Source organism: Panthera uncia (genome assembly GCF_023721935.1).
Source record: "Panthera uncia isolate 11264 chromosome D3 unlocalized genomic scaffold, Puncia_PCG_1.0 HiC_scaffold_8, whole genome shotgun sequence".
NCBI lineage: Eukaryota > Metazoa > Chordata > Mammalia > Carnivora > Felidae > Panthera > Panthera uncia.
Genome location: NW_026057586.1, coordinates 39,751,890 through 39,775,545, shown reverse-complemented (window position 1 = coordinate 39,775,545; position 23,656 = coordinate 39,751,890). Strand labels below are relative to the sequence as shown.

At 37.6% G+C, this 23,656-nt stretch overlaps 1 protein-coding gene and 1 pseudogene across 3 annotated transcripts in view; one reads left to right on the top strand and one right to left on the bottom strand.

Annotated features, from left to right (window-relative positions):
• The window catches only part of GAREM1 (GRB2 associated regulator of MAPK1 subtype 1), a 200,046-nt gene that overhangs the window by 133,655 nt on the left and 42,735 nt on the right, over positions 1 to 23,656 (bottom strand). The gene's annotated exons all lie outside the window — the stretch shown is intronic.
• Positions 3,181 to 4,214, top strand: LOC125914281 (60S ribosomal protein L30-like; annotated as a pseudogene).

Genomic DNA, 23,656 nt, shown 5'->3' with positions numbered 1-23,656 from the left:
TAACTCTGTATTTAACTTTTTTGAGAACTCCCAGACTGTTTTCCAAATTGGCTGCACCATTTTACATTCTCACCAGCAAAGAATGAGGGTTCCAATTTCTCCACATACTCTCCCACACTTAATGGTATTACCCATCTTTTTATTATAGCCATCTTAGTGGTTGTGACATATGTCTCACTGTCCTTTTGATTTGTGTTTACCAAATGATGAGCGATGCTGAGCCTCTTTTCACGTGCTTATTGGCCACTCCTCTATCTTTTTTGGAAAAAATGTTTATTCAAATCCTTTGCCCAAGTTTAAATTTGTTTATTTATCTTTACTGTTGAATTCTTAATAGTTTTCTGTATAATCTGCATACAAGTTCCTTATCAGATACATGATTTGCCAACATTTTCTTTCATTACAGGGACTGTCCTTTCACTTTCTTGCTAGTGTCCTTTGGACCACAACATTAAAAAATTTTTGAAGTCTTTTTTTTTTTTTTTTGGCCATTTGTGTTTTTGGTGTCTGATGTGAAAAAGTGTTGCCTTAACCTAAGGTCATGAAGATTTATGCCTACATTTTATGGGCTTTAGTTCTTACATATTTACGTTTGTGACCCATTTTGAGTTAATTTTTGTGCATGTTGTGAGTAGGCATCCATCTTCATTCCTTCGAATGTGGATACCCGGCTGTCTGAGCACCAATTGAAAACTTTCTTCATTGAACTGTCTTGTCTCCTTGTCGAAAAATCAATTGACCGTAAGTGTAAGGGTTTATTTTTAAATGTAAGGGTTTATTTCATCTTAAATGTAAGGGTATTTCTATCCTCATGCCAGTACCAGAATGTCTTAATTACTGTAGCTTTGTAAGAAGTTTTAAAATTGGGAATGTGAGTCTTCCAACTTTGTTCTTCAAGACTGTTGTGGCTTTTCTGGGTCCTTTGTATTTCCATATGAACTTAATGGATCAGCCTGTCAAATTTTTGGCCCTAAAAAACCACGCTGGGATATTTTGATAGTAACTGTGTCCAACCTATCAATTTGGGGAGGATTATCATCTTAACAATATTAACTCTTTTGATCCATGAACATGGAATGTCTTTGCATTTATTTAGATCTTTATTTCAATGAGGTTTTGTAGTTTTCAGTGTGCAAGGCATGCATTTCTTTTGTTAAATTTATTCCTAAGTATTTCATTCTTTTTGATGGTATTACAAATAGAACTTTTTAAATTTCATTTTTGGAGTATTCATTGCTAGTGTCAAGAAGCACAATTAATTTCTGTATATTAATCCTTTATAACCTGAAATCTTACTGAACTTGTTCATTAGTTCTAATAGCTTTTGTTTGTTTATTTATTTATTGTAGATTCCTTAGGGTTTTCTATATACAAGTTCATGTCATCTGCAAAGAAAGTTTACTTCTTCCTTTCCAATCTGGATGCTGTGTTTTTTTCTTTTGCTTACGTAATGACTCTGACTAGAATCTCCAGCACGACACTGAGGTGGCAACCATGATGTATGTTTGGAGAGGATGTGCCCTTCTCTCCCCTTTATTCTTCCTGATAGATGGACTGTGGATGTGATTACTGGAGCTGGAATGGTACGACCATTTGGGACTTTGAAGGGAACTTAGGACCAGAACTGAATCCATGACATGGCAACAATTGAAAAGAAACCTGGGTCCCTGCCACCCTGGGCAACATGCCAACCTATGGTTTTTGTTTTTGGGTCTCTGTGATTTACAGCCAAACCCAAGCCCAAATTGATACAGGGGTATTAGAATAAAGTAAGAATTGTGGTGCCTGCATTATTCAATCAAAATATATGGACTAGTTTCAAAAAAGAAAAGAATTTTTGATTTTTTAGAAAAAACCAATAGTCTTAAAGGTGGCTATATAAGGAAGTACTGTCTAAGCCTGGCTCCTGGTTGTAAAATCTGAACAATGTCTGGTATCTTTTCTTGTTGTTGTTTTAACTTCAAAATAATGCCACAGAGTTTAGAGGAATAGCATTCCTCAATATTATGCTTCTGATAATTTCTTTCAAGCTTCCTAACTCTGTGATTGTAGGGGCTATATTACCAACCACTCAAGTTTACTTCATAATTATTACTCAAAAATCACTAAAAAGGGGCACCTGGGTGGCTCAGTTGGTTAGGCGACTGACTTCGGCTCAGGTCATGATCTCACAGTTCGTGAGTTCAAGCCCCGCGTCGGGCTCTGTGCTGACGGCTCAGAGCCTGCAGCCTACTTCAGATTCTGTGTCTTTCCCTCTCTCTACCCCTCCCCTGCTCATGCTCTGTGTCTCTCTGTCTCTCAATAATAAATAAATGTTAAAAAAATTTTTAAAAAACACTAAAAACATTATCACCCATTTAATAGGCCTCTTTATTTGTATCTAATTACAGATAGGAATGATATATTAACTCACATTTGGATGGTTACATTAACATAGATTATGAGCTTTGGCTTTAAATTATTTATGAAACCAAATCAGGGACATGGCTCTAAGGTGAGCATCCCAATGCAGAGAGAAAAATAATGTGTTTTTAGATTAATGGCAAAAAAAAAAAAAAGTTTATGAGGAATACAGATGAAACAACTTCCCTGGAATTTACCATCAATAGGAGAATTAGTATCAGCATTAAGTACTTCAGTGATATCACAAGGAGAGTACCACAGAAAGGAAATCACTCCACAGCCTGCCAGTTTTGTATCCAGTTGACCATTACTACGAATAAAGATCCAGTAACTACCTCTCAACTCCTCCCCTTGCATCTCACGTTGGCTATGAACCTGCAGCACAGAAACTCTAGTTATTTCTGCTAAGTAGCTGCTTGTCTTCTGAAAATGTGTACGAATGTAAAAGAAAGCAACTTAATTCTTTGAATCATAATCTACAATAATATGCCAACTCAATCAGAGAGGTTTTCTTTCCTTTGAAGCCTCCAGGATATTTTTATTTGGGGAAAATATTCTGATTAAGTTAAAACAAATATGTGCTGTCATACCACGCTGACTAATCCAAAAGTGGTTTCCAGCTCCTTTACTGACTAAAAGTATCAAAAGTTCAGAAAGATAAAACAAATGCTAAGTATTTAAATCCCCTTAGCAACTCTTTCCTTTCTCGCTCTCAGCCATTTTGGCAGCTGCTTTTGGTTGACGCTGTTTGGAACCTAAGGCAGGAAGGAACATGGTATGGTGACCACAAAGAAGGCGAAAAAGTTTCTAGAGTCGATCAGCTCTAGCCTCCAACTCATTATGAAAAGTGGATAGCACAGACTTTGAAAATGAGCAAACATGGCAAAGCAAAACTGGTGTCCTCACCAACAACCATCCAGCCTTGAGGAAATCTTAAATAGAATACTACACCATGTCGGCCAAGACTGGTGTCGATTACTACAGTGTAACACTGAACAGGGCACAGCACGTGGGAAATACTGAAGAGTATGCACACATATAGAGTATGCTATCATTGATCCAGGTGATTCAGATATCATTAGAAGCATGCCAGAACAGACTGGTGAAAAGTGAATCATGCAAAAGTTTTCTTTAATAAAACTGGCCAGAGCTGGTTTTTTAAAAAATAAATAAATCCCCATAACACCTGTCTTCACCTGAGTGCTATGCATGGAACAACTAGGTCACCTTCTCGTCTCCCCAACTAGATCATGTTTACATTCCAAAGGACTGATGGGCATAGACCAGGTCTATAATAAATGCTTTATGAATGAACAGTCTTGGGTAGAAAATGGTGAGCATTCACATCAAATACGTGTAAGTATAAATTAAGCACTCAGATTTTATTTAACATTTAAACACTTCGAGGAAAGCAGAGTATTTAGAAAAGACTATTTTTTTTAGTATCTCCTATTGATGTCTTCCTACCCTACACAAACATCCAGAAATCTACATTGCCTAAGATCCTATCTTTAGATGAATATTCTATTCGAAGGCCCAAAGACTGTAGTCTTGGGTTCTAAGCAAGTGAAGGAGTTGTTGTATTTTATGCTTTATGGTTTACTATGAAATCCCAACAAGAAGAAAAGGAACTAGAGATTAATTTAGACAAAGTACTAAGTGCTAATGATGTCAAAGAACTTCATGAGGAAATCTAAGCAAAAAAGGAATGCATGAAACAAAAGAGAAAGATGTTTAAAACGAGAAAGAGAGATTAGGGATATATTATTACCTTTTTTTCCAATGAACCCTTGGACAAAGGATTCCTTTTTCAACAGATTGACCAGGAATAATAGACCCCTGCTGTATGAAACAGAAGTATGCCTACTTAGGTCAAATCTGAAATGTTATGCTCTGAAATGGTGAAACGAACCTAACATTTGAAAGATAAGAATTCTATGCCAAGTGATGTTTGGAAAAACAGGTGAGCAATTGTAGTATTTCCTCAAACGTTTAAAATACATGAAATCTAGCATGGTGCCTGGGCACATACCATGGAATCACATTTCTGGCAGGCGAGGAAGGGGACTCAGATTTACATCAGAAAGCCGACACGGGAGAACTACTGTTGGGCAATCCATAAAAGACAATAACGGACATTCCTCTCTCAATAAGTCTCACACATCCAGTGTGTCCTCCAGTGTTGGACAGTGAATGTAGGATGATGCATTTGGTTGGTGTGATGTATGTACTTATCGCGCTGTGTGAGGAGATGTTCACACCAAAAAAAGGCACTGAGAGAACCAGACAAGCAAGGCAAGCATTGTTTCAGGATCTCCCCAGACATCAAGCTACCTGAGAGGGCAAAGGCCAAATCACCAGGCACGTTTCTCCCCTTCACTGTCCCCAGCCTTCTGCTTCCACTTATTTAAATGAATTTATAATACGTTAAGTGGGTGGCAGTGTGAAATCTCAAAGATAACCTCAAGTTTGGAACCAGATTTAGGTAACTGTGGTTCTAATACTCACGAACCGTATGACCATGAGCAAATTACCTAATTTCTCTGAGCAACGGTGTTCTCACATTTACGATGATAGCAATAATACTAAGTAAGTTGAAATGATTGAAGGGGAATAAATATAAAGAATTCGGGATAGTACCCTGTAGATAAAAGGCTCAGAAAAAATATGACTTTGGTTTTATTTTCTTCTTCAGTAAGTGTCCTTTCCCTTATTAGCCTGACTCAGGTACACAATACAGTTTCTTTGTCCAATGAGAAAATACTCCACGATGTACAATCATTTGTATTTTATGCTTCACTTCTACTTCAACAAAATAAAGGGATGGTATTCACCATGTAAATATAATGTTAAAGCTAACAATTTTAGTTCAGAGGATAAACTGAGCCATAGGTCAACTTAATGGGATTTTCATTGTCATTTTTAGTTTCAAATTTGATTTAGATCCCCTTGAATTTTATTATGTGACAAATAAAACATACAATATTAAAGAATCAAATTTAAAAATGATTCACTGTCATAGAATGTCATAGAAGTTACACCAGAAGATATGTTCTTTTTTTAAAAGTTTATTTATTTTGAGAGAGAGAGAAACCTTGTGCACAGCATGGAACCTGACGCGGGGCTCGAACCCATGAACCATGAGATCATGACCTGAGCAGAAACCATAGTCAGACTTCCTAACTGACTGAGTCACTCAGGCACTACAGAAGATATATTCTTAAGAAAAAAATTTGAATGACGTATTTGGCAATTTTTAGAACTTTCTCATATTAAGGGATTTCCAAAAATCCCGCACAGCCTTAGAACAAAAAACCAAACAGGATTTTGGAAAAAGGGAAACAAAGATTTACACATATGCCACTGCTGATATTCTCATCATGTTTCTAGTATCAGTACACAAAAACAGTGAATTTTAATATTCTCTGTACAAATCAAAGAGAGTTAATAAGAAAAATACAGATAACACCCGAGGTTTTAGTTTTTCCAGGTAAGTTGCCCTGAAGGCAAGAGCCACACTATACTTTGCCTCTATCACTTCAATATACAAACAGAAAAAACTTCAATATGAAAGAACACTCCCATTAAAATACTAGATGTAAACAAAGACTTAAGAAAAATCAGATCACCAAATTTTATAGACAGGTCTATAAAGATATAGTAGGCTTAAAACAAATGCAAAGCATGTCTGATAAGCAAGGTGCAACTTCTCAAAATAGAACTGGAAAACAAAATTTAAAAAATTTGTTCTTTCAAAAAATGTCAAGAAAACCTCAAAACCCCAAACACCAGTAGTTTACAGACACTGACCTGAAGACGTCATCAATTAAATTGGTACTGTGGTTACCTACATCCCCTAACCAACTATACTGCTTACAGATAAATTATTAATATAATTTTCCATGGGAAAATGTAACAAAGAAAACTACCTTGACATCGAATCCTCTGTATACAGGGCCATCTAAATACATAATGTGAGACATGGAATATTTAGCTGACTTGAACAGAGGCAAGATACAGTTGCAACAGTTCAAGTGTATTACCTATACTTTTTAAAAATAAAAAATTTTAGTGGACCAGAATTATGTTGGCAGTTATAGATAAAAAAAGTCTGTGTTTACAAAGTTTAAATTATGCAAATTTAATAACATCTTAAAAAGGTTTTCCCAGACATTGACAAGTAAGGGATAGAACAGCCTCAACACATGGGCAGGGGGCAGGGACAGGGTGTCCCTGACCAAGGCCTGATAGCGAGCCACTATGTGAAAGTGACCAAAATGAGTCAAAGTGTTATAAGCTTGCCCAGATAGACAGATAATTGGAATCCATTGCAGCGTATGTAAATGTATTAGATTTTTCACAGATAAGGGCAAACCTAATTAAAGAAATTTACCTCAATAATGTGGATACATTAAAAATGAATAAAAAAAGCCTGCTACTCCATCCCCTTCTCCCTTCAGGTCTAAGAAATTTAAAAAAACAAAACTTTTTTGTTTTTGTTGTTGTTGTTGTTTTTTTACAAATTATCCAGTAGACCAGCATCCAGAATGTGATTTCATGACTTATTAAAACGAGAGACTATTTCCTTCCATTTCAATGTTTTTTTCTAGATGCAAGAGAAATACTAGGTAGAGGATCCAAATGTAACCAAAGAGACTAAAATAGAACTATCACACACATATAATCTGTTCTTTTCCCCAACGTGAGACTGTCACATTGAGATGCTTTCTTCTTGGCATGCTTACAGACTTCACTGGTGAGATTCCAATATCCATGACCAGTCAACTGTCCCTTGTTGCTGTGTACTACAAACACCCACCGGCACATTCCACACATCTCCTTCTATTCTAGGTCCCAATTCCACCTCTGCTATGGCAGAGCCACATACAGCTCTTTTGGTTACTTTCTATGTGTGAAATGGGAACAGACCCAGTCCAATGGATAACACGAGAAACATCTACGGTATAACATCACCAAGAATTACGTCATTAAAATGAAAAGGAACAGAAACTTTAAGCATGATACTTGAACAGTATAAACATGGAGAGATTAGAGCCTTCCCTACTTCCTTCCCAGAGGATGAAATCTATACCAAGAATCCCAGTAAGACAGAACCAGTAAGACTGGGCTCAGGTTTTAAAAGAGAAAAGGAGAAAAGAAATTGGAGTCTCCTTAATTCAATGGCTATTAGGAGAAAAAATGGAAAACATACCAATGCAAGCTTGAGAGACGGTAACGCTGCAACTCTGAAGACTAATAAGTAACGCTGCAACTCTGAAGACTAATAATTAGCATCAGTAGAGAGAAATGGAGCAAGGGAGAAGTATTAGTTTTCTATTGCTACATAACAAATTACCACAAATTTAGCAGCTTAAAAATTGCACAGAAATCTTGCATTGCATGGCTGGGTTCTCTGCTTAAGCTGAAATCAACTGTTGGCTGTCCAGGTTCTCATCTGGAGCCCAGGGTCCTCATCTAAGCTCATTCATGTTGTTGGCAGAATTCAGTTGCAGTTGTAAAACTGAAGTTGTGTTCTTGTTGGTTTTTGACTGGAGACTGACCTCAATTTCTAAGGGCGCTCACAGGTCCTTGCCTGTGGTCCCCTCCTTTTCTGAGCAATGGAGAACCTGTCTCACATTTGAATCCCTTTCATGCTTTGAATTATCTCTGACCTCACTTCTGTAACCAGCCAGAAAAAAACTCTCAGTTTTCAAGGGCTTGTCTGATTAGTTTGGGTTCACCCAAACTAATAATCAAGTCAACTTGATAACTTGATAATCAAGTCAACTGATTAGGGACCTTAATTACATCTGCAAATGCCCTTTGCCACATAACATGACATAAACTAGTATAACACCAGGGGGTGGCAATCAAGGGGCCATCTTAGAATCGTGTCTACCACAGAAGGGAATATAGAAAGGAAGCCAGTTATTCCAGGAGAGAACAGATACAGAATTTAAGTTGAGTGTTATGGGCAGACTTTGTGTTTAAACATTAAATTCCAAACAGATTTTATAGCTAAGAGCAATCAAAACTTACACTTTGAGATAACAGGTATGAAAACAGTTGTTACCTTGCCCCAAGTGAGTGGAAGAGCCAAATAAGAGTGCAATTCAGCTTTATTTTTAACATCTCAAGTAGGCCACAAGCACACAGTTCACTTAGACTTGAGATAAATAGAATCTTACAATCAGATAAGTTTCATTGAAAAAAAGAATATAGCAAAAACTTATCAGTCTATACGTAAGAACAGAGTTTTAAGTAATTTCCAACAATTTTACTTGGCTTTTAATCTTTTTAAATTTATTTTATTATTGTTTTTTATGTTTTAATTTTTTAATTTTTTTTATTTTGAGAGAGAGACAGAGTGTGAGTGGGGAAGGGGCAGAGAGAGAGGAAGACACAGAATCTGAAGCAGGCTCCAGGCTCTGAGCTGTCAGCACAGAGCCTGACCCGGGGCTCGAACTCATAGACCGTGAGATCATGACCTGAGCCAAAGCCGGATGCCCAACCGACTGAGCCACCCAGGTGCCCCTACTTGGCTTTTTAAAGTTAACTGAACATAACTGTCAGAGGTTTAAATAGTTTCAAAATTAATACTCTGTGTATGATGTTTAGGTCTCCACACTTCTTTGCTATGCTTCTTTGGCTGTATTTTTAAACCCTAGATTAGAGGGGGGAAAGAAGAGAGGGAGTTCTTTTTTCTGAAAAGGAAGTGCTTATTACTGACAAGAGGGGAAACATGTACTTCCATTTAAACTCCTGGGCCTCCCTACCTCTTAGGATGATGCCTCCTGCTACCAGTGGGCATGGGCTCCCAGTGACTCCTCTGTTCTTTGGATCCCATGTTCCTGATCATGTCACCCTGGCTAGGGTTGAAACCACCATCTTGTTCATCCAATTCAAAGGACCATCAGGCAACCACACTCTTGGAAAAGATAGGCAGAGAACATTTCTATTTTATTTTATTTAAAAAAAAAAAATTTTTTTTTAACGTTTATTTATTTTTGAGACAGGGAGAGACAGAGCATGAATAGGGGAGGGTCAGAGAGAGGGAGACACAGAATATGAAGCAGGCTCCAGGCTCTGAGCTGTCAGCACAGAGCCCGACGTGGGGCTAGAACTCACGGACCGCAAGATCATGACCTGAGCCGAAGTCGGCCGCCTAACCGACTGAGCCACCCAGGTGCCCCAAACATTTCTATTTTAATTGCAAATAAAATGGAACGCAAAGTTGGATGCAAGAGAGATGCTAGTATTTAATCACTCCTGTTTTGTAAACGTGGATGTTATATGCTGTGGAGCTGTCTTCATTACAAAAAATCCAACAACTTTGAGGTTCCTTGGACTATTCCCACTCACGCTGATAAAGGAGTTCCTTCCCCAATATATGTGCTGCATGTACCTATACAGAGATGCAGAATGGGCATAAAGTTCTACCCAGCCCTTCAGATAGAGGATGATGATGAAAGGGTCACTAAAAACAAATTTGGCTTCGCCAATTCACTAGTTTGTCCTAATAAAACTAGTTGTAGTTAGCGTTATACATCACTGCCAAGCACAGACCCATCCTGAGCTCCAAGTCCAGAGTCGACCCTTGAAGGGTTAACTGATAGGGTCAGAGATGACCCTTGAAGAACACAGGTTTGAGCTGTGCGGGCCCATATATAGGTGGATTTTTTAACAGTATGGTACTATAAATGTATTTTCGTTATGATTTTCTTTTTTTTTAATGTTTTTATTTATTTTTGAGAGAGAGAGAGAGAGCATGAGCAGGGGAGGGCAGAGAGAGAGAGAGAGAGAGAGGCAGAAGATCTGAAGTGGGCTCTGCGCTGACAGCAGAGACCCCAATGGGGGGCTCAAACTCACAAACCATGAGATCATGACCTGGGCCGAAGTCAGATGCTTCACTGACTTAGCTTTGTGATTTGAATAACATTTTTTCTTTAGGTTACTTTATTATAAAAATACAGTAAATAATACATATAACACACAGAGTACGTGCTAGTCAACTATGTTATTGGTAAGGCTTCCAGTCAACAGTGGGCTATTAGTAGTTAAGTTTTTGAAGACTCAAAAGTTATACAAGGTGTTTTGACTGCACGGTGAGGGATCAGTGCCCCTAGCCCTCAGGTTGTTCAAGGATCAGTGGTATATCCAAATGCCTTCTGGATGCTACCAGCTGAATGCCCCACAAGAACCTGGAAACTTGGTATTTTCCCAAAATTATCATTCCACCAGATGCCTCTTGTCCTCCTATCTCAGTGAGTGGTATCTCCAACCTCCTGGTCCACCTAGCAGTCATCATCGATGGCTCTTCTCCCTTCATCACCTACATCCAACTCTTCACCACATCTTACAGATGCTTACTGATTCAGAGGCAAGACAATATGGCGATTACAAAGTGTGGACTCGAAATAGATTGCCTTGGTTCACATTCCCAAACTGCCCTCACTGGCACCAGGTTATTTAATGTCTCTGTGCTTCAGTTCTCTCATCTATAAATGCAGATAATAATAATAGTGCCCACTTCACGGGGCTGTTGTGAGGATTCAATGAGTTAGTAAATATAAGGAACTTATGCCAGACATTTGGTACCCTCAATAAATCTCAGCTAATATCATTGTTGTCATTATTGGAACTCAGTGACTCTCAGCTCCATCCCCTTCTCTACATCCCTTCTGCTCTGGGCTTAATATAGGTTCCCACAGTCCTCAGTAGTAGTATTGTGAGGGTCTCTGCCAAGATCCTGGGCCCTGTAATCTAGCTTCCATTCTGTTGCCATTAGAGTCTTACAGAAGCAAATCTGCTGTCATTATTATTCTGCTTGGAAACCTTAATGGCTCTTCACTGCTCACAGAAAAAGACCAAACTCCATAGGATACAGTATGAAACCCTCCCTGGGCTTCCAAAGCAATTACACCAGGAAAGTCTGATGGCCAAAGAAGGGCCGACAGATGAAGAACAGCACAATCCCCTTTACTCTCTATCTTGGCTCTTCGTGGTTTTGTCCTCACTCTTGTTGCCTACAACGTCCTTTCTCCATGGTGTTCAAACTAGAAATTTAAGAGTCTAACACTGCCTCCTCTGCCTCTTTGCAAGGGAGCTGCTCTTCCTTACTTTCTTAAAATGTCTCCTTAATGCTTAGGATGGTCTCAAGTCCATACAGACTTTCCCAAGCTAGATACACATTACTTCGGCGTGTCATCTGCCTCTAATAGGTGACATAAACAGAACTACCAGAGACTCTCTGCAGCAATCTCCTCAAGGTTTCTGTCCATTCCTCGGTATATGCTTCCTTGTACATAAAATGGCCGTTCCATCATCTGATAAGTAGGAAGGACATAATTCCTACTCCTTCCCAGCCGATGAGCAGTTGGAGTAGGTTGTTAGCAGTAACTAAGATTATTATAGTAATTAGGAATATAAGGAGGTGTTTAAAAAATCGGTTAATGTATGGATCTGCGTGTATGTATCATATTGAAAATTCTATGATTGATCATGTAACGAAGAGTCCCATGGGTACAAAAAGTCTTGAAGTCTTTCCTGGTGCATCTCTCCTATTTTCCATTCCACAGAGGCAATTGCTTCTGTTACTCTCTTGGCACTCTGCACACATCTTTCCCAGGGTCCTTCTAATTACAGTGACATTTCAATATTTGTGTGTCTGGCTTCCATGCTAAGCTGGGAGCTCAAGGTCTTGGCAGCCCAAGTACTTAATACTGATGCTCAGTTTACATTTGCTGAATGAACTCCTGTGTAACTGGCATTCTGTTGTCATTTTCCACTCTTCAAATTCAGGATGAGTGTCTTAACCATGTGACACTATTTCTTACAGAACAGATTTTGGCATATAAAAAGTTTTCTCAGAGTCACAACAAAGGGATTCTGCTGCTACACTATCCAAATCTCAAAGCTTATCAATTCCTGGCACAGACTGTTAGGAGAAACTTAGTGCAAAAATATAGACTAATCATGTGAGGCAAACCACTTTTTTAAAACAACAATTTTGAGTGGAAAAGTAATAATTAAAATTGAAGTCAAAGAATTTTAGAACTAAAAGGAGTCTGGAGAACCTTATAGCCAATTGCCTTCACTTTCTAATTGAGGAAATGTACACAGGGTCCCCAATCAGGTATCAACATAAGAGTAGAAGCAGACTTCCTGTTTTAGTCTTAAGCCACTCTACCCCTCTTGCCAGATGTAAAGGAAAACTGTGTTGCCTATTCTACAAATGTGATGCTCGAATCTCACACAAACACATATGCAGTTCACCTAAATTGTGTGTCTCAGCATAGTTTTAAAGCAAACCCAGCTTAGACGAATTCTGTGAAACAACAGAAAGACAGACAGCTGGTTCACTCAGATCAATGGAACGGAATAGAGAATCCAGAAATGGACCCACAAATGTATGGCCAACTAATCTTTGACAAAGCAGGAAAGAATATTCAATGGAATAAAGACAGTCTCTTCAGCAAGTCGTACTGGGAAAACTGGACAGCGACATGCAGAAAAATGAACCTGGGACCACTTTCTTACACCATACACAAAAATAAACTCAAAATGGATGAAAGACCTAAATGTAAGTAAGACAGGAAGTCATCAAAATCCTCGAGGACAAAGCAGGCAAAAACCTCTTTGACTTTGGTGACAGCCACTTCTTACTCAACACATCTCTGGAGGCAAGGAAAACAAAAGCAAAAATGAAGTATTGGGACCTCATCAAAATAAAAAGCTTCTGCACAGTGAAGGAAACAATCTGTAAAACTAAAAGGCAACCGACAGAATGGGAGAAGATATTTGCAAATGACGTATCAGATAAAGGGTTAGTATCCAAAATCTATAAAGAACTTACCAAACTCAACATCCAAAAAACAACTAATCCAGTGAAGAAATGGGCAAAAGACATGAACAGACACTTCTCCAAGGAAGACATCCAGATGGCCAACTGACACATGAAAAAATGCTCAACATCACTCATCATCAGGGAAATACAAATCAAAACCACGCTGAGATACCACCTCACACCTGTCAGAATGGCTGACATTAACAACTCAGGCAATGACAGATTATTGATGAGGATGTGGAGAAAGAAGATCTCGTTCGCACTGATGGTGGGAATGCAAGCTGGTGCACCCACTCTAGAAAACAATATGGAGGTTCCTCAAAAAATTAAAAATAGAACCACTCTACACCCAGCTAGATATTTTCCCAAGCAATAGAGGTGTGCTGTTTTGAAGGGGCACATGCACCCCATTGTTTATAGCAGCACTATCAACAATAGTCCAAGTATGGAAAGAGCCCAAATGTCCATCAGTGTATGAACAGATAAAGAAGATGTGGTATATATATACAATAGAGTATTACTCGGCAATCAAAAAGTATGAAATCTTGCCATTTGCAACTACATGGATGGAACTAGAGGATTTTATGCTAAGCAAAATTAGTCAGTCAGAGAAAGACAAATATCATATGACTTCACTCATATGAGGACTTTAAGATACAAAACAGATGAACATAAGGGAAGGGAAGCAAAAGTAATATAAAAACAGGGATGGGATAAAATTATAAGAGACTCTTAAATATGGAGAACGAACTGAGGGTTACTGGAGGGGGTGTGGGAGGGGGGATGGGTTAAATGGGTAAGGGGCACTAAGGAATCTACACCTGAAATCATTGTTGCACTATATGCTAACTTGGATGTAAATTTAAGAAATAAATTAAATAAAAATTAAAAAAAAAAGAGGTCTGAATGCAGAGTGTGAATCCTGCCACAGCACAAGTTGTGTGATCCTAGTTAACTCACATTAATCTTGAAGGTAGTTTTCATACTCAAATGCGAACAATGGTGTCTGTTTCATAAATTGTTGTGAGGATTAAATTAGAACATTGATGAGTGCATTCCATGAATCATAAATGCCACACAATTGCTATATATTAATAAAATGCAAGGTTAGGTATTAGTTTACACTGCATTTGTTTTTTAGCACTGAAAACTCGTCATGAGTTCATTATCGTTTATCCTTATGCCTTATATCCTCTCTTTTTTTTACTCTGGCACTTGCTCTGCTCCTTAGAACTGCACTAGCTCCTAAGTAAGAAAGGAAAGGTAGGTATTACCTGAATATGCAAAAATTCAGGTTTTTCCCTAGGCTCTACCGGCAGTGACAAAATACAAGTATCTTTTTAAAATAAAGCCACAAGTATATAAATAGTCAAAACTGTGTAACACAGATTGCTACTTATATTCAGACAGACTAAAGGTCTCACACAATTTCGATGTCAGTGAAGACTAGAATCATCAGGGTATCAATGCAAGGGGCATTAGGAAATCATCTAAACCCTATCTTTTCTTTAAAGCATATTTAAGTGAGAAGCCTAACTAGAATAAAAATCATAAATTATACTATTTTACATTTCAACACATGTTAATTATTTTATAGGTTGTACCCGACTATAGATTATATTTGCCTATTATTAAGTAGAACTATGTTTGGATGTCCCATGGAACATTCATATGCTAACTTCATAGGTTTCATACGCTAAAATCTATGACAAATTAAACTTGAGATATATACTTAGCTTGTGACTTTGAAATAGTACTATAAAAATTTTCGCCAGTTATTTTTACCTTTGGACATTAAATCTCACTGACCTTTATTATATTTGCCTATGTATAGATACATAAACCTATAAACACACAGTATAACTTCCACTTGGATTCCATTTTTAGGGGGGAAAAACATAGTTACTTAAGATTATAAACTAAGATAAGATACTGGGATAAGATCAAAGCCGAGAAAAGGAAGTAATTGTGAATGCGTCCCATGTTACATATCAGCATTGCATGAATTTGGTTAATATAAATCAAATTACCAGGGCATGATACATTTCAAACCAACAAGGCAAAAAATTGGATTCTGAAATAGCATCCACGATATATGTATTTGAAACCAGATAACATTATTTTCTCTCAGAATACATATTCATACATATCGACTAAAATTTTAAAAATAAAGTTTTAAGCATGCCTTTATACTGCTATCAAGTTACATATAAATAGAACTTGTAAACATCAGATGTTTTACCCACTTTCCTTTGTGAAACATCCTTATAACATTCCCTTAATTCAGCATGTTGTCAAATAGTACTTATTAAGCACTATTCTCAGTAAATGAAACAGAACAGTCCCTTGTTCTGTGTCGTAATTTGGCACAGACAACGTCCACACAGGCCAGCCTTCCAAAGGGTATATCAGAACTGTTCTAAAGAAAGATCACAACAGTAAGGCCCAAGAAAAAGGCACTTAAAATTCTGTACCAGTCCCAATTTAGTGTTTGTGATTGAGTGAAGTGTCAACCAAATGATCACTCAGCTCCTCCACTCCCCTATTTTTACCCTACTGGATTGGCATACGTTAATTAGTTACTACTCACTTATATATTCCACTACAAATGTGCTTAGGAGTTTCTATATATTTCGCTTTTAAACTCTATCAACTCGGCAGCTCCTACCTTTTTTTAAAAAGAGAACTTTCCCCATATTTAGTGATAGGGAACAGTTACTATACCAATTTACTACACTATATCATGGCACAACATTTTTTTTGGAGACTTTTCCCATTAACAACTGTGAAAACTTCCCCAAGAAAAGAATTTCTATTTTTAAATGGAATTTTCTTCTGTTTGAAGCGAGGATGATTCCAAGTGATGATGATTCTGATTAAACACTGGGGGGAGAAAAATCTGCCTGAGTAGTCTGCTAATTGCTCAGGGCTAACAGTCTCTTTCAGTGGCTACAAGAGTTTGTTTTGTGTTCTGTACTACCTTATAATTTGGAGAAGAAAGAAGAGAGTTGGGGAAGCAAAAGAGAGAGACTAACACTCATCCATCCATCCATCCATCCATCCATGTATCCAAGAAATATAAGAGAGTACCATGTAAAGTGCTACTTTAGGGCTGAGATTTTAAGTCAGAGATGTTCAGGGAAGGCATGTAGCCGACTTCATAAGGACACAGCGAGCCAAGAACCCCGGGCTGTCGAGTCCAGTCAAAGATGTATAGAACAGCAGGTCTGACCACAGATTTCGCGCCTTGCTCTCCTTTGCAAGAAGTACTTCTAAGTCTCTGTGAACCATTCCCCTTCAGTTCACAGTGAGAAACGACACAACTGCTCAGCATCCTCGTCAGTACAACCCTTCACATATTCGAAGACAGTTACTAAGTGGCCTCTTGAACTTCTCTTCAAACGAAAGATTCACAACTCCTTTACCCCTTCCTCATGGGCCTTAATTTTTAATAGTCCTTTGGTTCCTTCCATTGCTCTTCTCTGGATCCTTTCCAGTTTCTGTTCTTTAATGGTGGAGTCCAAAAGAGAAAATAAAATGTTCTACTAATGGCTTGGCCCACAAGGGGCAAAAGCAGGATTATTTTACTATTCTTAAAGATTGTAAAAAAAAAAAAAAAAAAAGACCACACTGTATTCTTTTATTGATATTGAAATGTGAGTCCCAGGACCTAAGGTAGAACACACACGACTGCAATTCTCACTTCAACCTCTACTTCACTTTATTGTATGCAAGTTTGTTCTCTTGACTTCCTCCTACGTCGTGGATAAATGCATCACTATTTTCTTTTTTTTATAAGGAATTTATCTTTTAATTCTACTTAGAGCTTTCACAATTTAATCAACTCAATTCAATAATACCTGAATAGCTATTGATCTTTCCACTTATTCAATCAGTTCACTTCTAAGTCTATTACCCTCACTTACCCAACTTCCCAGGAGAGTTCCTGGGAACTACAAGTTTTGGAGAGCCATATACAATTGCCTCTGCAAAGCAACAAAGTAGGTATCAAATAAAGTAGGATAGGGGCTTTTCATTGGTTCAGAAACATCTCCTTTATTAAAAATTAGTACTAATTACCATGTTGTGAGCAATGATTATTTTCCAGGAACTATGATAAGTATCGTTTTTAAAGACCAGTAGCTCTATAAGCTCTTTTCTCTGAATATACAGATGAGAAAGACTACAGCTCAAATTAGTGAAATAATTAGCCCAGGGTCACCTTGTTCATAAATGACAGAGCTGGAGAGAGAATCAATAGTGCCTGCCTTCCAGAGTTGGACATGGAAATCAAGAGCTCAGTCCTCAGTTGGTGATATGGAAGGTAGCTGTGGTCTGGGTGTAACACCAATACCACCAGAAGAATAAACAGAAAAACTGATAGAAGCAGCATGCTTTCCACTCATAACCACACATGGAAATTTCTACTCCAAAGGGCTGTAGTATTATATTCTGTCATGTCACAAAAATTAAAGTCAGGCATATGGAAGTAAGTGATACTCTGCATTTAAATTAAGCATCTAACCTTACAGAAAAACTGGCATTAAACTCACTTAGACAACTAAAATGACTCACAAATATTTCCGATTTTCTTTCCAACCATAAAAAATGTGACCTTTCAAAAATGCCACATCATTTACTGATACATGAAAGTTATATTTTCTAAATTTGAAAATTAAATTTCTTAGGTCTTAAAAAAATTTCAACACACAACAGCATGAGGAAAGGGAAGGAAAGGAGTCCAGCACAATTAAAAAAGTTACATGAAAGATTATGACTATATATGGAGGGAAAGTATATTAAAGAGTTCTAAAAATGGTGATGGATTATGTAAGAGGAAAAGGAAATCATCCCTTTAAAAATATAATATCATTAGAAATGCAGTGATCTCTGAGATACAGAGCAGTCACCGGGAGGAAAATTGTTAGAACAGTATGACAGCTTGCGAATGAAAATGGTTGAAAAACTTATCATACTTGCAATTTGATGAATTTTGTAACATTCCTAAAGGCCACACACCATTAGAGGTTTTAATTATAATAAGGAGGCAAATTTAAACATGGTTTTATAATAGATCACTTTGGGGGAGTTGTCTAGTTTAACCCCTCACCTTTAAATGTCACTCTTCCTCCACAGAGGAAGAACCCTAGACGTGACATTTGGACTCCATGCCCAACTTCCCAGATACAACTGATTGGCTCATGGGTGGATACATCACTCAAGATGAACCAATCAGAACATTTCCCATCTTTTCAATTCAGCCCTTTCCTGCATTCCTACCTTTGGATTCCATGAGACTCTTGTATTCTTCTCTGATTAAACACGTTGAGTTTGTTTTATCATTTGCAAAGCCTGGCAAAATTTCACATTTTCAAAACCATTTATACAATAAATTTTGTCTCTTTGTGCACTGCCCCATCCCCTGAAAAAAATAACTCTCAAAAAATGAAGACTGCAATGATCACTTCCTTTCATTAGAAGGGAAAAACAGAACAAGGTCAAGTTTGGGGATCTCGAATCTAGTGACCATATTGCCATTAACGATCTCCATGAAAGAATAAAGGGAAATGCCCCAGTTCAAATTTGTATTCACCATTAAGCTTTATGTACACAGTAACAATGAAGTTAATTAAAACAATATATCATTCTATACTAGCTATGAGAAATTTATTCCTCTTGGACCTCCCCAGTGATATTCCAAGTCATTTAGTGATTTTGAGACCAATGATCAACCACTTAGGATTGTTTCTATCATGAGAACCATCATATAAATAACAACTTCAGCATTCTGGATAATAATGTTCACCTGCCCAGAATCACTGTTACCAGCACTCAATGACCAAGCCTAAACCTTTCTTCCTAACAAAACAAATCCTTTCATCAAAGGTAGACAGTCACCTCAAAAGGAGAGGTCGCATGCCATTCTGAATTCTGGTGTTGCCATGATATGTTTGAACCTTGCAACACAGTATTGTCAAATTCTAAAAGTGAATTCAAGCCGTAAAGATAGGAGTTGAGAGAAGCCAGAGAGTGCTTCAGCTCGCCAGCTGTGTTTCCAGCCTGGGTTCTTGATAACATTTTAATCTATGCTGATAAAGGACAAGTTACATCTTTAATGAAAAACACTGATCCAACCAGAGGTCAACCTTAATTCTCAACGAACATCCTTTCCAGTTCACCCTTTTTTGGTGCGAGGGAAGAATGATATTCTTTAATTTTTACTGCTGTTGGCCTAGAGTATGCATGGAAGAAAGCAAGAAAAAAAAAACAGATACATACTTGGCCACTTTCTGCATACCAGGATTGGTTAAAATATTCATAAAAGACCCAAAATCATGGTTTGCCATGGACGCTCCAGTAACATCCAACTGAGGAACATGGTAAAGCAAGAATTTCATTTCAAAACCCGTGTCCCAGTATATCTTCATCTGAACTCTGAAGTACAGAGGATGTCATATGAAATTTTAAAACGCCTGGTGCTCTTCTGTTGGCAAAAACATCATAGGTCAAATGTCACAGCGTAATCACCAATCGAGTCCTAGAATACTGTTTACATACCAGTACTACAGTACTCCCATCAGAAGGGATAACAGTTGCTGCTGAGTGAGGTCAAACTCGAGAGGAGGGTAGTAACTGGAAGAAACAAGGAACACTGAGGTATAACTTTGCATGCCTTCACACCCAGGAAACAGACCCAAGACAGCCATGTTGGAGTGTGCTGGTATTTCAGGGTCTCTTAAAAATGTGAAATCCAACCTTTAAAATGTTGTCTTAACAAATGAATCTGACTGTATTACAAAAGAATGGTATATATAAATACAGTGAAGGCATGTAAGGAGCTGACCCAGGTAGCTTTGGAGGCAGTGTTCCTGACTTGGTATTATAATGTTAAATAAAAAAAGACCTACACGCAAATATTGTACTCTAATGGCAAAATCTGTTTCTCACAGGAATGTGGGCTTAGAAACTCCTCTTTCTCGCTTCTCCACACACACACACACACACACACACACACACACACACACGGGTTGAACAAGCAAGGGGGCCTTAGCCTCACTGGGACTCTCAGAAGAGCCACAACCTTCCTGGATTCCAGGTAAGATAGAGTAAGAAATGCCACTCTGTATCTCCGCTGAATCCAATTACAAATCTTGGACAGAATACACAGAACAGGATTCTAAGGACTTTGAAAAATAAGTGATCAACAGGCGGGCTGGAGAAGGGGACATGATTTTGACACAGCAGAACACCGAGGCTTCAAGCAGACTAACGGCAGTGGCAGTGGTAGCAGGAGCTGGGCAGATCCCTGAAATTCTGAGGAGTGGAATCTTCTCCCACCAGAGAAGTGGTGGTCCCAAGAGGATGGGCAAATCCTTGCTGCTTTTTTGTTTCTCTATCCTCTTGCAACATGGGCAACTGGGTACAGGTGCAATCCTGAGAAGTGCAGGGCAGACAGGAAAAACTAGAGTTTGGAATTTTTGGGCTAGTAGACTGGAAGAGTGCCCCCAGGAGCCAGAACATGGCAGTGGGATCACAGAGGGAAGGGGGCTCAAGAGAGCCATTCCATAAAGTTGTAAAGAACTCACGGGCTCACCTCCCAGCTGCACGTGACCTGAATTTCAACAAACTACCGACGCCTTGAGAAATGAACCGGCTAAGGGGTGGGGCATAAGAGGTCAGATCCAATTATCACAGCAAAGGCTGTGAAAACTGAACTGACATTGGAACCACAGCCCACAAAGGCAGGTTGAAACCTGTTACCTGAACCCAATGTGTTGAATGCCTGCTAACACAGAGCAAAACAAAAATCCATTTTCTGCTTAAAATTTAAACAAGACCCTGAGTTTCAGAACAGAACACCTAACAAGTCCAGATTAAAACCAAAATTACTTGGCATACAAACAACCAGGAAAATTTCAACTTCCAAGGGAGAAGACAGACACCAATTAAAATATTGGAATTATGAGACAAAGACTTTTAAAGCAGCTGTTAAAACTATCGTTTAAGAAGTAACAGTGAACACTCATTAAACAAATAGGTAAAAAGTCTCTGCTCTCCCCCTAAAAAAAAATAGAAAGATGGAACAAACAGAAACCTTGGAACTGAAAACACAGTAACTAAAATCAAATATTAACTGGTAGATTCAATAGCAGAATGGAGATGACAGAAAAAAAAAATCATGTAAATCTGTAGATAAATTAATAAAAACTATCCAACAGAAAAGGGAAAAAAAAGACTGAAAAAAAAAAGAACACATTGTCAATACCGAAATGTCTAATAACTTATGTCATCAGTCTCAGAAGGAGAGGAGAAAGAGAATGATGCCGAAAAAGAAATGTTTGAAAAATGGCTGAAAAGTTTCAAAATCTTGTAGATATAAATTTACAGATTCCAAAACCTCAGCAAATACCACACAGGATAAGCTCAAAAAAATCCATGCCCTGACACATACAAACTGCCAAACACTTAAGAGAGACAGAAATCCTGAAAGCAGATCAATTATAATGACACACTACCTAAAAACACAATGGCTAAAATGGTTACTTACTTTTCATTAGAAATCATGGAGACCAGAAAGAGAGCAATATTTTTCAAGTCCTGAAAGAACTGCCACCCAATGAATTCTACATCCAGCGAAAATACTCTTGACAAATGAAGATGAAATAAAGACATTCTCAGAAAAACTAAGAGAAAATTTGTTGCCAGCAGATTTACTCTTAAGAAAAAAAAAAAAAGGTAAATAAAGTTCTAAACAGAAGGGAAATGGTACCAGAAGGAAACCTGGAACATCAGGAATAAAGGAGAGCAACAAAAATGGTAAAAATTAGGTAATTATAATAACTATTGTTCTCCTCTTAATTTTTGTAAAATATGTCTGATGGCTAAGTGAGCAAAAAATTATAACAATGTGTTTTGAAAATCTCATTGTATGTTGAGCTGCTACTACAGAAGTGATTAGTAATGGTAATTAAAAAGCAGAGTGAGATAAACCCAAAACAATCAGAAGGAAGGAAATAAGAGCAGAAAATTTTAAAATGTTAAAAAGAGGAAGGAAATTAGAGCAGAAATCAGTGAAATTAAAAACAGAGAAACAGAGGGGGGAGAAACCAATGAAACCTAAACCTAGTTCTTTGAGAAAGATCAATAAAATTGATAAATTCTAGCCAGACTGACTAGAAAAAAGACAAAAATTATCAGTATCAGACAAGGACGTATCAATAAGACCCAGCAGGCATGAAACGGAAAAAGTAACACTTAAAAACAATTCTACACGTGTAAATTTAACAACTTAGATGAAATGGACTAATTTCTCAAAAATCACAAACTAGTGAAGGAAAACAGATGACCTGATTAGTCTTCTGTTAAATAAATTAAACTTGTAGTGAGAAAAATCTTTCCCGAAAATAAATCCCAAAGCCCGGATAGTTTCATTGGCAAATTCTACCAAACATTTAAAGAAGAAATAACTCCAATTCTATAATTCCTTTGAGAAAACAGAGGAGAAGGATACTTCCTAACTCATTCTATGGGGCCAGAATTACCATGATACCAGAACAAGACAAAGAGAGTACAGGAAAAGAGAATTACACCAATATCCTTCATCGACCTAGAATTTAAAATCCTCAATAAAACATTAACATTAACAGAAACACACTACTTCCAACTGGAGTTTATGCTGGGAATTCATGCCTAGGTTAATATTTGAAATCAACAATAGGGCACCTGGGTGGTTCAGTGGGTTAAGCATCCAACTCTTGGTTTTGGCTCAGGTCATGATCTCACGGTTTGTGAGTTTGAGCTCCGCATCAGGCTCCATGCTGCCGGTGTGGAGCCTGCTTGGGATTCTCTCTCTCCTTTTCTCTCTGCCCCTCCCCAGCTTGCTCTGTTTCTCTCTCTTTCAAAATAAATAAATAAACTTTAAAAAGGTTAAAAAAATATTTGAAGTCAACTAATATAATTCAGCATATCAATAGACTGTAAAAATATACAACCCACACGATTATTTTAACTGATATAAAAAAAGCATTTCACAAGATTCAGCACTCATTCATGATAAAAACTTTCAGCAAACTAGGAAAAGAAGACAATCTTTCTAACCTGATAAAGGACATCTATAAAGAAAATCCAGAGCTAACATCATACATCATAGTGAAAGAATACATGGTTTCCCTCTAAAATCCATTGAGTAGAAGGTGAGGAATCAATTCTACCTACTTTTATTCAACATAATATTGGAAGTCCTAACCACTGCAATTAAGGTATGAAAAAGAAATAAAAAGCATACAGATTGGAAAGGAAGAAATAAAATTGCTCCTAATTGCAGAGAACAAATATCTACACAGATAAAGAATCCACAAAGGTTCTTAGAATAAGAAAGGTTGAAGAATATTAAGTTAACTCAAAAGT